Consider the following 13,222-nt stretch of genomic DNA (forward strand, 5'->3'; position numbering starts at 1 on the left):
AATATTATTACATGATAAAAAAAAATGAGCTATCAAACTACAAGAAAACATGAATAAACCTTCAATGCACATTGCTAAGTGAAAGAAGACTATCAGAGAAGGCTATATGATTCTAATTAAATGATGTCCAGAAAAGGCAAAACTATAGAGACTGTAAAAAAAATCAGGGGTTGCCGGGGGAAGGGGGTTAAGGGAGTGATATGTGAAATACAGAAGATTTAATAATCTGTTGAAATTATTCTGTATGGTAATAGATACATGAAATTGATCATTTGTCAAAACTCACAGAATGTCACAGGACAAAGAGTGAAACAATATATGCAAATTTTAAAAAAAAATCATGTAGAAGGTCTGGGGATCCCAAAATAGAATGTAGATTGTGACAAAAGTATCTACCTGTATCATACATGTGTCCAACAACCTCATGAAAGGAATAGGAGGAAAAGGAATGGAATCTGTAAGACTAACTGGAATCTATAAAATCTAAAAATCTATATAATCTAAAAATCTATGCTATGTACCGCACATAAGCAATATACTCTAGTTGATAAAGCTGTTCCCCCTCTTTGTGAAGGGAGTACAGGTTAACAATTTTGATACCACTATACACATATAATGGGTTTGAACAATTAAGTATATGGATGTCAGGTGGTAGAAGCCAGGTTTCTTCTCCCCATTAGAATGAGTTTACAGATAAGCAAGGGGAGGAATCCAGGATGATATAGGTGGTAATGGATTAGGTAGAGTAAGAGACAACCGTATGAACTCATATTTACCTTAAAATAGATACACATGGTTACAAAGAGAAACATGTACCCCTGTAAGAGTACATACGGGGGTTTGTATACACACATATGTATTTCCTGCTGTCAGATGAGAGGGCCTAGAAGTAATGACACCTCAGTAGCAACAAGAATACCTAGAACCCAGATCTTTCTTCACTTCCAACACCATTTCCCACGAAGATGAACCAGATTCTTTCCGGATGGCTCTAGGGCTGGGGCAGGAAATGGAAATATACAAGATAATCCTGGAGCATCTTTTAATGCTAGAAAGTAAGGAAGTGATCTTTTAAAAAACTTACATTAATGGAGATATGTCAAAGGAAGACAGGAACCAACTGAAAGAGCTCCCAATGGCCAAAGCTGAAACAACTTGAGGAACAAAATAAAGTAGTATTGGATTATAACCCAAAGTATAAATGTATATCCAGGAGGCCAGACCCATATAAGCAAATGATTGAGTAAATTAATAAATGGGGAAAAAAGACAAATCTGCCATTCAAAAGAATTCCCCAAAACTTATATAAATATTCCACCCTCAAGGAGGAGAAGCGTAACTCTCCTCTCCTTAAGTATGGGCTGTTCACAGTGACTTCCTCCTAAGAAAAAGCATTAAAAGAAAGAAAAAGAGTAAGTTTTCAGTGCAGAAAACTAATACTACTGCAGCCAGGTGATCAAGATAAATATCAACAGTGATAAATCATGTTGGATAGTATGGACCCTTTATATTATGTGATAAAAGTAGCACTTTAGGGCTTCCCTGGTGGCGCAGTGGTTGGGAGTCCGCCTGCCGATGCGGGGGACGCGGGTTCGTGCCCAGGTCCGGGAAGATCCCACATACAGCGGAGCGGCTGGGCCTGTGAGCCATGGCCGCTGGGCCTGTGCGTCCGGAGCCTGTGCTCCACGGCGGGAGAGGCCACAGCAGTGAGAGGCCCGCGTACCAAAAAAAAAAAAAGAAAAGTAGCACTTTACCTCTGTGATCTTCCCCTCAAAACCCAAAAGCTCAGTCTGATGAGGAGAACAATATTAGAGGAATGTCTATAGAGGGCATTCAACGAAATACCTGACCAATACTCCTCAAAACTGTGAACAGCATCCAAAACAGGCAAAGTCTAGCAAACTAAAAAGTATCAGCGTAGATTTAAAAATTGAAAGCAGGAAAAGCTGGAGATAAAAACAAAATGAAATCTTTACATTTGATCAGAAGCAAGCAAAGTGGTCAAAATAGAGCATTAGATTCCCAGTAGGGAACAAATAAGAATAAACCATTTTGAGAATCTTCACTCTGAATACAACTTAAAGTATTCCCCTGGTATTAATAAAAGGCTGAAAATTACTTTATAATGATAGTCAATGACACTGGAAAGTGGGAGAAAAAAAAAGATTACAAAGAGAATGTTTCAAATATTGTGAACAGTGGTTATCTCACAACAGTGGAATTAAAAGCAAGTGATCTTTCCTTCTTTTCTTTTTTTCTGCTGTGAAGAGAATGACTTGGGGAATTTTTAAAAGTATTAATCTCTGAATTCTGCACTAAAAGCATTCTATAAAATGTTATTACATTCGTGATACATTCTACCTTACCCTTTACATGGCAAGTCTATAAAGTGCGTTATTTTTCAAATTGGTAATTAAAAATGTGAACCCATGACCAAAAATTTTCCACACCAGCAACTTAAGAAAGACCTAGAGTAATATGTCCAGAAAACTCCAATTCCTAGAAAATCTGTACTAGATGAGAAAGGATGACATTGACTTTAATTTTCAATGATCACAGGATCTAAATTACTAGTTCACACTTTCCAAAACCCAAGTCGCTGTAGACGAATGATATCCTTTCAATGGAAATAAATTAGAAGCAATACACAACACAGTTACTTTGATATATGTATATAAAGAAGCCTTCTGGGAGTCCTAATTCTTCTGTCTCCCAAAAAAATAAAGCCAAAATCAAACTAGTCACATGCCTCTGAAACCAAGTTTTGTCTGAACTCTTAAAACCTTAGCTATTCCTCATATTATCTGATGCGAGAACTGAAACCTTAAAAATTAAAGAATACATGTCATTGAAATATGTTTTGTAAAGGTGGATTCCAATTCCTAATGCTCTACCTCTCTTGACGTCTATGGATTTCAATACCTAACACCTAATACAGCATCCTACCCCCAAAGAGAGTCCAGCGATGCGACGGGTACTACGGGGAAAGAAGGATTTGAGAAACAGTGCAAAGGGAGGGAACAATCCGTGCCAAGATTCTGCATACAGGTAGTCCTTGAAAGAAAAGTAGAAAGTGAGAGCATAGGAGGAGCGGGCAGGGTCTTGGAAATCCACTCCAAACGTATTCACTGACAAAGTCACCAGAAGGGCTGTCTCCCCAAAAGTAAAATGGTGAGTGAGAGGAGTGGAGCCCGCTACGAAAGGAAAGTCACCAGGAATTAAGAGGCACAACTGTGCACAAACAACAAGCTCTCTCGAAATTTGAGGGTGTATACGATGGTGGGAACTTGGCGCAAAGTGTCAATTGGAAAAGACCCCCCCCATTTGGGGGTGAGGAGGGTAGCTCTCGAAACCCCAAGTCTAAGACAAGCCAGGAGAAAAATACTCGTTCTGGAGTCGCCCCACCGACCAGAGAAGCGCAGGTGTATCTGCTGAAGCTCAGGTTACCGGGAAATATGACAAGAACGGTGGTGTGCATCTTCTCTGCCCACCGTGCAGGAGCCCCGGGCGCGGCGGGCGACCGAGGGTCGGCACTGGCTCCGGGCGCCCCGGGACCCGCCCGCGAACGCACTTCGGCGGCAGCGCCCTCGCACACCTGGCTCCCGACACCAGTTGAAAGCAGTCAAAGTGAATTAAGGCGGACGCGGCGCCTGGCACCACTCCATCCCGGCACACAAAGGCGGATTTTGAAAATCGAGGGAGAGTCCCAGCCGCCGGACCCCGGCGGGCGCCTTTCGCCGAGGGGCTCTTACCTCGGATCTGCCCTCGGGGCCGCGGCTTCCCTGGAGGCGCCTCGAACCCACACCCGGCGGGAGGCGGCCGGCAGAAAGCCCCCGACCCGGACCGCGCCCTCCCAATCCTCCGCGAGCCGCCCAGCCGCCGTCTGCGCCCGGCCAAGGAGACGCGGTCTCCCGGGCGAGCTCAGCGCCGGCCTCGCGCTCGGCTAGAACGCCTGGCCCGCCGCCGCCGCCGCCGGGGAACTCTGGAGCTGCCCGCCAGCTCACCCGCTCGCCCAAGCCGGCCGCGCGCCGCGCATGCCCAGTACATCTCGGAGAGCGAGCGCGCGCCGCGCGGCCGGGAGCCGCTCCATTTTCCGGGTCTTCGCGGCAGCCGAGGCGCGGAGCATCTGGTCGACCGCAGCGCTGGAGGAGAACTGGCCGGCGGGGCCATGTGGGCGGGAGAGGGAAGGTAGGAGAGAGGGCAGGGCAACGCGCCGAGTTATCAAGGCCGCGATCAAAGTCGGACCGAAGTTCTGAGCCGCCGACGGGTTTCCAGAAGTGCCCTAGCAGGACCCACTAGCAGCTGGGAGGCGTGAGAAGGAGTAGAGCGCGACCAGAGGTTTGCCCCGGGCAAGAGTGGATGCTCCCGGCGGAGGGAGCGTGCCAGTTACAGCGCCCCGGGTCTTAGTGTGCAATTCGTGGCCACTAACCTGCGGGCAGTAAACCTGCAGCACCCAAAGATCCTCCAGCCTTGGTCTTCCTGGTGGGGCCCTCCCACCTATTTTTCCCCTTTTGTAGCTTCTTTTTTTTTTTTTTTTTTAAATCTCCTCAACTCATGCCGTAAACTGGTGGCACCCAAGGGCCTCCATTCCGTCCCGGGGAGTCTCCAAACCTGTCCTTGGCTGCAAGCAGCAAGCCCAGACCCGCATCGCCCGCCTGCCTTGGATCCTATTTTTCTCGTAGCTCTTGCCAAGAGCCTGATGTGGTTTGAAGTACTGGAGGCTTCTTTCACATAATGCCTCTTGTGACCTAACCAACCTTTATAACCTTCTTCTCCCCCCAGTAGCCCCCGGAACCACTAAGTGAGAAGTCCTTCCATCTGTGACATTGCATTTGCTTCTTCTTAAAACTCCAGCTTTGTCATAGCTATGAACCCCTCCTCTCTAACTTCTTTAAGGTCACTTGACTCTCAGAAATCAACGAAAGTCTATAAAATAAACTTGGTTAAAGTAGATTGGACCTGCTTGTTTTGTGAACAAGGGAGAAGCGCAGTCAGGGGAAAGAGATTTCAAACCAAGATGGGAAATAAAACCATTATCCTAAAAGTTGGAACAGACCTTAGTCTGCTGTCTTAAGCAGAAATCCTCTCTCCAATGTTTCCACTACATCATCAACCACTTAAACTTTTCCATTGTTGGAATTCTCTATTTTTATCAATATTATGTATAATTATAATTTTTCATTGAGTACCTATGCCAGGAACTAAGCCATTTTTATATTTTTATTTCTAATCCTTAAAATGAGATGAGCCTGGTTATACCTATTTAGCAGGAAAATGAAGCTCAGAAGTTTCATTCCTTTTGCCAAAGCCAATGCTGACGCCAGAATTAAAATCCAGGGTTGCTTAACTCTAAAGTTTGTGTCATTCGATTTGTGAACATCAAATCAACTTCCCTTAACTTACACCACTGGTGCTGGTTCTGCCCCAAAGAGCCACACAAAATTAATCTCATTTCTTACAGACATTGCAAGCCTTGAAATATTTGAACCAACTATTAAGTAACTACCAGATCTTCTCATATTTTCCTCTTCTTCAAAATCTCTAGAACCTTTCATTGTTCTTCAAATGCAATGGTGAGCCCTCATAACCACATTCCATACCCTGCTTTGAATGTGCTTTGATTTTTCACTTTTCTCCTTAAATTGTACACTCAGAAGAGAACACAACATTCAAATACAGTGGGCTGAGAACCGAATCACACAGGGATCAGCCTCCTTGATCCAAGCATACCCTGACCATAATGCATCACGAACTTGCATTAGGTTTTTTAGCAAGCATATTACAAAGTCAGATCAAATATCCAAGTCAATTTCACATAGACTACAATTAAACCATATCTTTCACCTTACACAGTCTGTACTTCCATAATTTAATGTTTAAACCTAATTTTTACCTTTAAACCATATTAAATTTCATCTTGTTTGTTTTAGGACATAATTTCAGATTTTAAAATGTTATTATTAGCTATCACTTTTAATTTATAACATCTGTAAATTTAATGAACATGCCTTCTTTGTTTCCACATAAGTCTAATTAAAAAAAACAAACACTTACATAAAACAGGCTTTTACAAAAAAGAGCCTTGCAGCCCACCACCAAAAATGATCTGAGATAATAATCATTTATGAACCAATACTTTTCAAGATCAAGCACTTTAGTTCATGCAACAATGCTATAACCAAGAAGGATTTCATAAAAGATTTTCCACATGCTCTGCTGAAATGAAAATTCACTGTCTCTAGCATTCCTAAAACTACAAGTTCAAGTAACTCTTTAAAAGAAATAAACAGGACCTTTTGAAAAATGAACCAGTTTTGGTATCAATGATCCCCATTACTTTTCAAAGTGTTTAGAACCAATGTTAATCTTTTTATGCTTTTGCTGAGAATTGATGTCCAACTCCCCTGTTTATTGTGCTGCCTTACACAAGTTTTTCCTTCTTGAAGGTTTCATTTGCTAATGTTGGTATGGGAGATGACAATGATGTAGAACAGAATGAAGGTAGACACATGGAGTGAATGGGGTCTCCCAAATACAAAATACACTAGCAAAACTTGAGAAACAGGTAAAATCTACAGCTGGGTGTAAAGGCTAAATACAGAAAATATGAAGAAATAATGTTGGCTAAATGTAACCTGAAGACCGAGAACTATATGTAAACTTCCCAAGAATCAAATGTATTTTTCAAACATGCTCTCTACTCCAATCCCTCAGTATGATGTGTGAGTATCAATTAGGGACTGCTGTGTTTATCTTTGTAGGCAGTCTTAAAGCCAAGTAATGCAAAATATACCTATGGATAAGTTAGATGATGTTTACTGTAGTTAAGACTATTACTATTCTTATGATCTAATCTAAATATTTTAAGCATATCTTGAAGTCGAGATATGCTTAACTTCATTTTGGCTACAGCTGACATTCTTATTTAGCATTGCTGAAGAAACAGGCCAAATTGCTGGATTATTATTTTTGCTCCCACTTTAGAAACTGCTTGAGCTTGCTTCTTATCTTGTAATTGATATCTATAGTTCTTGTTTGTTATGGTTCTTTACATCTATTTGGGTGTAGCAAATTCACTTTTGCTTATTCTTTGAATGTGAAAATGCTTTATTTGTTATATACCATATAAGGAGATGTGTGAAAATTCTGAAGCATGAAGGGAAGTGAAATATTTTTAACAAAGAGTCTTTCCAAGTATAACCCCTACTTATCTACAAGGAACTTTATTAGTCAAAAACAAGTAAATGACAACACCCCTCTGTCAGAAATGGGTAGATCCAGTAAGTAGAAAATCAGTAAGGACATAGTTGAAATCAACAACACCATCTATTAACTGGATATAATTGACATCTATAGACTACTTCATCCAACAACAGCAGAATACACATTCTTCTCAAGCTCATGTGGAATATTCACGAGGATAAAATCACATTTGGGGGACTTCCCTGGTGGCACAGTGGTTAAGAATCCGCCTGCCATTGCAGGGTACGTGGGTTCCAACCCTGGTCCAGGAAGATCCCACATGCTGCAGAGCAACTAAGCCCATGCGCCACAACTACTGAGCCTGTGCTCTAGAGCCCGCGAGCCACAACTACTGAGCCCACGTGCCTAGAGCCCGTGCTCCGCAGCAAGAGAAGCCACCGCAATGAGCCCATGCACCGCACTGCACCGCAATGAAAAGTAGCCCCCGCTCGCTGCAACTAGAGAAAGCCCATGCACAGCAACCAAGACCCAACACAGCCAAAAATAAATAAATAAATAAATTTTTTTAAAAAAAAGAGTTATGGAAGATAGAATGTGAAGATGTAACATTTATCTAATCAGAATCCAAGAATGAGACACCAAAAAGAATAGGTTAGAGGCTAGAGGTGAAGAGACTGTTTATACTCTCTTAGATTAGATATAGGTTATAGTATATAGCTGACAGTTTTTCAAGATTAATATAAGACATGAATCCACCAAGAGAGGAAGTACTGGCATATACACGTATCAGGTAGAATACCTAAAAAGAAAACCAGAAAGAGAAAGAACAACATATACATGAAAAGAAAACCAAACCAAGATACACGAGAATGAAATTGCAAAACACCAGAGGAAAAGGCCATATTAAAAGCATCGCGAGGGGCTTCCCTGGTGGCACAGTGGTTGAGAGTCCGCCTGCTGATGCAGGGGACGCGGGTTTGTGCCCCGGTCCGGGAAGGTCCCACATGCCGAGGAGCGGCTGGGCCCGTGAGCCATGGCCGCTGGGCCTGCGCGTCCGGAGCCTGTGCTCCGCAAAGCGAGAGGCCACAACAGGGAGAGGCCCACGTACTCCCCCCAAAAAAATAAAAGCATTGAGAGAAGAAAAACAAGTAGACCAAAGAATTTTCAACAGCAATAATGGCAGCCAGAAGACACTAGAATATCTTCTAAATGTTGAAAAAAAATAACTGTCAACCTATAATTTTGTGTCCAGAAAAGTTATATTTCCAGAACAAAAATGGAAATAAGACATTTTTAGAAAAAAAAAAGCTTTGCTTTTTACCACCTTCACTAGACGAACTCCTAAAGCACACCTTTGGATGAAGGAAGTGACCCATTAAGAAATACTGAGATGCAAGGAAAAAATGGTGAGCAAATAAGTTGATAAACATTTGGGGTAATCTAAAGAAAATTGGTCTGTAAATAATAATAATAATAATGTCAAATTTGTGGGGTTAAAAGACACAATTAAAATATTGGGCAATAACATAAATCAGCTGGAGGACGATCAGCGTTAAGCTGTTCTGCGGTCCTTGTATTGTTTTGAGGGGGTTAAAGTATTAATTTTAAATGTCTGTAAGAAAAGCATTCAAGATAGAATTACAAGAGAAACTACCGATATGATATTTGCAATGTTTAAATGCTGTATATGTATCAACTCATTTACATTCGTACAACAATCTTCTGACAGTCTCCATTTTATACATGAGGGAAAATAAAAGACACAAAAACATGAGCCATAAAGTCATCTAACAAGTACTGTGTGATGAAGTTGGAATTTGAACTCAAACAGCTCAGCTCCAGAGAACATGGCTTTGGTGGTTATGTTCTACAGTATCTTAAAGACTCTGAAAGAACAGACACAGAAAGCAGAAATTCTGAAAGAGTAGAGGAAGAGAAAGGCAATAAGAAACAAGAAATAAACAAATAAACATAACAGTATCTCTATCTATATACCCTGTGCAAAGAAAAATTTTAAAAATACAAGAAAGAAGTGTAGAAAAAGAGGGCCAAATAGAAAATAGAAAGGTTAGACCAAAGGGGAAAACATTCAAATATGTAAGTACTCACAACATAAATGGATTAAACTCTACAGCTAAAAGACAGAGTCAAAGTAGTTTTTAAAAACATAGCTATATGCTATTTACAAACATAAGGACATGGAAACCATAAGATATATCAGGTATATAATAATGAAAAGAAGACTGGTGTAGCTACATTAAAATCACACAATCACAATGGACTTTAAGATAAAAAAGCATTATTGGGGATAGAAAGGGCACCACATAATGATCAAATCTACAAGGAGAAATGGATAAATCCACCATTATGATGGGGCTACTTCAATACTCTCTCACCTATTGATAAGTTATTGACAACTCCATGTACATAGATAGATATAGATATATAGGTATACAATATTTAGAGATTACAGTGTCGACATACAGCAATAAGATAATACACAGTCTCATCAAACCCGTAAGAAATATTTACATAAATTCACCAGCGTACCTTAACATATTTTAAAGAATTTGGATTATTTAGACCGAGGGTTGAAAAACTTCTTCTGTAAAGCACTAGATAGTAAATACCTTAGCTTTGCAGGTCAGTGGTCTCTATTGCAACCACTCAAGTCTGCCCCTGTAACTTGAAAGCTGTCCTAGTCAATATGCTTATGCAATTCAATTATCTTCTCCTCCTGCAGGAACAAGGACTGTAATTAAGCAAATGACCATAGCTGTATTTCAATAAAACTTTACTTAGGCACTCTGAATTTGAATTTTATTTAATTTATACATACCTCAAAATATTTGTGTTTTTCAACCATTTAAAACATGCCAACCATTCTTAGCTCACAAGCTGTAGAAAAACAAGTGGTGGCTGGTTTTGTGGATCCCTGATCTAGACCTCGTAATCTCTGCTTGCAAGGCAACAGATTTAGAAATATATTTCAGACTAATTTTTTTTGTTAAGATTTAACTTTAAATTTAAATAACAGTACCTTTTAAATTCTAAAGATTCACTTAAATAAGTGGGATTTAGAAATAGACTTCCAAATAACCATGGATCAAAGAGGAAATCATGAATGAAAATTTAAAAATACTTCGAACTGAAAAAAAAAAGAAAAATAAATTTTGATATAGTCAGATAATGAAATATTCTTTAGCAGTGAATGTGAGGAAGCAACCACTACATTCAGCAGAATAAATTACTCTTAGAAACATAAAGTTTCTAATATCACAGAAGATTATGCGCAGTAAGTTGCCCTTTTTACAAAGCTCAGGAACAAGCAAAACTAAATGATATATTATTTAGGAACACATATATATTTGCTAAAACTAGTATGTAAACAAAGGAATGTTTATCATCAAATTAAGAATAGTAGTTACTTCTGAGGGGCAGGTAGGGAAATGGAACAGGGAGGCTTCATAGATAAACTGTAATGTGTGTCACAGGTGTTCACCTTAATTACACTCCTTGCTCCTGTGGAGGAAAAGATTGTTGAATTGCATACAACGACAGAGGAGGGACAGAGCAACTGTTACTCTGATTTGTGGTGAAAGCGATCCAGTTACCGGTCTCTTATTTACCTGGACACAGGTAATCGGAATGCCTCATCGCCTATTATCCCTGACCTTTGAATGTCTGGTGAGCTCTGTACGTAAAACACTCCTTTCCGAGCAGGACCACAGATACTCTGTCCCTAATTTTAAATGTGAAAGTTTATTTTTACAATAAGGCTTATTTCCTCCAGAAATTCGAATGCCTCGGCATAGCTGAGGAAAATTTAATTCTCACATCTGAGAGTTACTCATTCCTTTACTAGTAACTGCTGAATATTCTTTAAAATTCAGAAGAGACATCACTTGTTTCATCTTTTTGAGATAACTGTACTGCTCGTTCCACAGAACTGGAAATTTGCCATTTGAAAGCAGTTATCTCACTATTTACAGCTTTTTCTAATCAAATCTAAGCTTCTTATTTTTCTACTTGTGCCTAACCAGGAAAGCAGATGAAAATCAAAGGAGAAAAACAGAATAACCATGGGGAAAAGTAAACCTTCAGAAACTGGTTAATTTTAAATTACAGTAAAGCCATAAAATGGAATTCTATCTCATGATGAAAAAGAATGAGAATATTAACCACTAACTTAGATGGAATCAAGATATATAGTTGTTAAGTGGGGTGAGGGGAAAGGTGAGTTGCAATACACTCTGTAGTAGGAGTGAATTTATGTAAAAAAAGAATAACAGCTGGAGAAATACAAGCCATATTTTAACAGTTTCTTTTATAGGGAGAGAGATGACGGTGGAGGTAGGAGTTCCTTTCACTATTTCGGTTAATATACTTCTATAATATTTGAATTTTTAACCATGGACCTGTGTTATTTTGTGGCAGAGAAAATTTAACATTGTAATATTTTGTGAATTTTGTGTTTCTGAATTCTTTACTGTGTCTAGAATTCAGCTAGAGTTTTAAAATTTCCATCCCTAAAGTCTAAAGTATCTTTAGTTTACTGAGCTAAAATAACCCTCAGGCTATTTAACAATTCCCCTTGGGGACCTCATTGGAATTGCAAATGCAGACTCTGTTTCCTTAAGTTGGCACCCCAATTTTTTTCTCCATTGACAGTAGAATCCTGGGGCGGGGGAGGTGCAAGGGGAATAAAACAAAACAAAAGAGAACTCCTATTACAGATTTAAAGGTTTTAAGAAGCAAATTCGCATCTCTCACTAGCTTTCTCACTCCAATAGCCCTGGCCTCAAGAAAACTCCAGCCACCTTAAAGATAATTTTCCTGATAACAGTGCTTAAATCCAAGTTTTGGCAAAGAACAGCAAAAATATCCCCCAGATTCCAAGTCTAATTTCATCTTAAAGAACTTGGATACACACACACACACACATCTCTAAACGCGTGTTGGCTTTCCGAATACACTTTCCTTTCCTTTAATGAACACTTTTTTTAAATGCAAAGCTTTCAAAGCATTTTCCACACTTTCTTATTAAGCAGAGTGTTTATCTTACTAACCGTAGTTATCACTGTGCACATTAAGGGTTGTACTACACAAGTACACAATTCCTTATCCAAACCCTTGCAACCAGATGTTTGCATCTTGTGAAGGTAACGTGATGCTTGTACCACATACGTGTTCACAGCAACCCAGCAGGGTCTGTAATTAACACGTTATTTCTGCAACAAATCATATTCACACAAATTAGAACGAAGTTCATAAGTAGCCTCATAGCCCCTCAGATTAGATCTGCTAGCAAACAAGCACAAGTCAAGTCAGGCTTTGTCACCAAATGAAGTTTGAAAAAACAAACAAACAACTTTTTAAAAACATTTGACTTGACCTTGCAGATAAAGCTGTTATGCACCTGTATGATGGTGCCACAAGGAGTAACTGCCTTGCTTGCCCTGCATTTGAGACTCTAAATGGCTATCATTTTGAGGGCCTGATGTCTGCTTCTTTATGTCTTTCTGCCTCCTGTGTGCCTTCCATCCATTTTGTTGCTGTGACTTCCTCTACCACTTTCCTGCCCAGATGATTTATTATGTTTAATCGGCTATGACCTGAAAAAAAAATAGATAACCAAGTTATTAAATCATATATGAAATAGAGTAAGTAGATTATACATAAGGAGCGCTAGAGTTATTTCATGATCTGTGAATTTTGCTTGCATTCTTGCCAACACCTATTTCAACAAGTTAGAGGCTTTGGTTTGCTAATGATTGTCACCTGTATTCACAATTTTTGAGATTTTTATCCTTAAAAAAGCAACTCTAGGGCTTCCCTGGTGGCGCAGTGGTTGAGAATCCGCCTGCCGATGCAGGAGACACGGGTTCGTGCCCTGGTCCGGGAAGATCCCACATGCCGTGGAGCAACTAAGCCCGTGAGCCATGGCCGCTAGGCCTGCGCGTCCGGAGCCTGTGCTCCGCAACGGGAGAGGCCACAACAGTGAGAGGCCCGCATACTG

At 40.2% G+C, this 13,222-nt stretch overlaps 1 protein-coding gene and 1 long non-coding RNA gene across 7 annotated transcripts in view; both read right to left on the bottom strand.

Moving 5' to 3' along the window:
• EPS8 (EGFR pathway substrate 8, signaling adaptor) overlaps positions 1 to 4,039 on the bottom strand; it is a 188,131-nt gene extending 184,092 nt beyond the window's left edge. For 2 of the 6 annotated variants that reach the window (XM_067008772.1, XM_067008784.1), the window contains exon 1: positions 3,753 to 4,008. The gene's annotated coding sequence lies outside the window, so the exon portion shown is untranslated. Of the gene's footprint in view, positions 1 to 3,752 lie in introns of all 6 variants that reach the window. The other 4 variants (XM_067008782.1, XM_059080181.2, XM_067008778.1 and 1 more) reach the window with 4 other exon arrangements.
• Positions 4,040 to 12,164: 8,125 nt separating this feature from the next.
• Positions 12,165 to 13,222, bottom strand: part of LOC131766201 (uncharacterized) — a 60,263-nt gene continuing 59,205 nt past the window's right edge. The window contains exon 5 of the long non-coding RNA XR_010835772.1: positions 12,165 to 12,818. This is a non-coding gene — a long non-coding RNA (uncharacterized lncRNA). The remainder of the gene's footprint in view (positions 12,819 to 13,222) is intronic.

The sequence above is a fragment of the Kogia breviceps genome, chromosome 12, assembly GCF_026419965.1.
Source record: "Kogia breviceps isolate mKogBre1 chromosome 12, mKogBre1 haplotype 1, whole genome shotgun sequence".
In the NCBI taxonomy this organism is placed as follows: Eukaryota; Metazoa; Chordata; class Mammalia; order Artiodactyla; family Physeteridae; genus Kogia; species Kogia breviceps.